Raw genomic sequence first — 3,183 nt, forward strand, 5'->3', positions numbered from 1 at the left:
CACTATGAGTTGGAATCAACTCGATGGCAATAGGTTTGGTTGTTTTTTTTTTTGGTTTATGGTAGTTCTGAGTTTAACTTTTTGAGGAACCACTAAATGTTTTCAACATCAGCTGCACCATTTTATATTCCCAGCAGCAATGGATGTGGGTTCTGATTTCTCCAGATTCTCACCAACACTTGTTATTTCTGGTTTGGTTTTGTTTTTATAGTAGCCATTCTAGTGGTTATGAACTGCTAACGCATTGTGGCTATATAGTACTTTGTTATACCTAAAAATGACTAGAAAGTTCTGGGCTTTGCCTGAGATGTCCTTAAAGCCCAGGAAAGTGTACCAGAGGGTGGTGGAAGCAGGGATTGGAGGGGCAGCCAAGCTCCTCCATGTCTGTACGTCACCAAGTTCAGATTGTCCACATCTCTGTTGTTGTTAGGTACCGTCAAGTCAATTTTTGACTCACAGCGACTCTATGTGTTACAGAGTAGAATTGCCCCATAGGGTTTTTTTGGCTGTAATCTTTACAGAAGCAGATTGCCAGGTCTTTCTCCTGCAGAGCTGCTGGGTGAGTTCAAACCACCAACCTTTTGGTTAGCAGCTGAGTGCTTAAACATTGCACCACCGGGGTTCCTTCCACACCTCTGTTACAGCACGTTTAATCTGGAAAGGGCAACAGGGTCAAGAGCAGTCATGGCTCATGGGACATTGGATGATGTCATCCTTTTTTCAGAACAAAGCCCATAAGCATGCACAATTTTGCACAGAACTCTGGGGGACAGGTGGCATGGACCACTTAAATCATCATCCACACTGGGAGTTGGAAGACCTGAGTTCTGGTCCCAGTTCTGCCACTTGCCCGTCTGTGTCTCAGTTGCCCTCTCTGTAAGATGTGGGTGAGACCTGCACACCCTTTGTCACGCTAAAATCCTATGCTACGGCATTTTAAAAAATTATTCTGGAACTGTGCTAAACAGAATAAATAAGACGTTTTTTAAAAAGCCATTTAAAATAATATAAGTAACACATGCTTGTTGTAACTACAGATTTGAAAAATAGAAAAGCGTTAAATAGGAGCAGGCTTCAGGCACTTAGAAATTAAACTGTTGAGTTAGGAACATTCATTGTTGGTGAGCAAATAGAAGCTGTTAGCTGCAGACACAAAGGAAATTAGGCCTCTATTCATTTGAGCTCTTAGCTCGGGAAGCTGCATATGTTTGAAAATAAGGAAAAAGAAGCCCATGGCCGTGCCCCTGCCCCAGGGGTGAACCTGGGTTAATAAGATTTGGCAAATACGCATGTTCATCATGTCATCACGCCTGCCACCACCATGGCCAATGGAAATGGCCGTCTGTTCAGGAATCAGTCCAGTTGCACCTGGCTCGCCCTTCGGTTGCACAGGACTCCTGCTCTGGGGTAGAAGCCATGCCTTGGGTACCCACCGACACTGAGGTTCCTGCAGGAGCCACCACCGTAGAGAGGGTCCTGGGACACCTGCAGGATGCAGAGTCAGGAGGCTGTGGCTCACTCTGCCGCTGCTTCCCATCTCTGGAAGAGTCTAGCCAAGCCTCTCCTCTCCTGACCTGAATTTTTCCATCTATAAAATGGGTGGGGGACAGGGTTTATCTCCTAGGGCCCTTCCGTTCTAGACTAATCAGTGTCTATTTCAACTTTGCTCTGTAGGACTCGCAGCTCAGGGCCAGGTTCTGTCTCAGGAGCAGCTGCTTCCGGAGGGGCAGGCTCAGTTCTGGCTGCGGACAACAGACTCCCTGGGAAAGATGATTTCTTTCCATTCCATTCCCCAACTCCCACAGGAATAAGGCTAAGTCCAGAAACTCCAACTGCCTAAGAAAGGGAGGAGAGGGTGAGCTATTGCGAAGTAGGAGAGGGAAAGAGACAAAGACAAGGGGGAGGGTCTTTGCTTCCTAGTACAGTGAAAACTGTGAGAGCTGGAACTCGATGGGACTGCCTTTTTTCCAGATCTCGCAAGTTTTTCACCTTTGACCAATTATCTATTGCTCTCTATTGGTGGAAAATATTTGAGTTTTCCCTCTCTGACAGGTTTCCACCTTACACAGTTTCCAGCTTTTGCAGGTTTTATTGTATAACACAAAAGACCCCCAGAGTTTCAGAATTCAATCCATTCTTGCCTTGAACAACTACTTTCTTATTCCAAACACACAGCACTGGCTGGTGGTTCAGCCCTGCTTGCCGGACCAGGACCCCCTGAGCTGAGCATTAAGCAGGCACCCCTAAACTTGAGTGCCTCCCAGAACCATGGGGCCACATGCTATTGCAGGTTCCCAGGCCCCACCCACCAAGATGCTTGTTTAGTAGATTAGGAGTGAAACCCTGGGATCTGTATTTTTAATGGGTTCTGTTGCACAGAGTCCTCCGATCACACTTTGAGGTGTCAGCACTGGGGACACAATGAGCGCAGATGTGCTGTGTCCCCAACAGGGAGGCCCGAGCCTGCTCTTGAGTCACAGGCAGCACCCAAGTAAGAAAAATCTGGCTTAAATGAGTGACTCTAGCTTTATGCCATCAGAAAATCTAGACACTATTCTGGTTCAATATAGATCTACGGTTTATATTTTATGGATTAGTATTATTTTTACTTTCAAATACATTGTGGGAACGTTATTGTTGTTTTGGGAGCTGTCAGGTTGATTCCAACTCATAGAGACCCAATAAGATGGAGTAAAACTGCCCCCATAGGGTTGCCCAGGATGTTGTCTTTACGGGAGCAGATCACCAGGTCTTTCTCCCATGGAGCAGCTAGTGGGTTTGAACTGCCAACCTTTCAGTTAGCAGCCAAGTGCTTAACCATTGTGCCACCAGGGCTGCTTATTTTGGGAATAAAAAACCCATTGCCATCAAGTCAATTCTGACTCATAGCGACCCTATAGAACAGAGTAGGGCTGCCCCACAGGGTTTCTAAGTCTGCAATCTTTATTAAAGCAGACTGCCACATCTTGGCTGGTGGGTTCCAACCATCGACCTTTTGGTTAGTAACTGAGTGCTTAACCACTGCACAACCAGGGCCTCCATAATCTTTTTCGGTCTTAAAACCTCTGGAGGTCTCAACTGAATGCTGAGTATTACGATTATAATTATTATGATAACGATAGCTAATACTTAAACCTAGCACTGACTAGGGGCCCTGCTGGCACAGTGGTTAAGAGCTATGGC

The sequence above is a fragment of the Trichechus manatus genome, unplaced genomic scaffold, assembly GCF_000243295.1.
Source record: "Trichechus manatus latirostris isolate Lorelei unplaced genomic scaffold, TriManLat1.0 scaffold00048, whole genome shotgun sequence".
Lineage (NCBI taxonomy): Eukaryota > Metazoa > Chordata > Mammalia > Sirenia > Trichechidae > Trichechus > Trichechus manatus.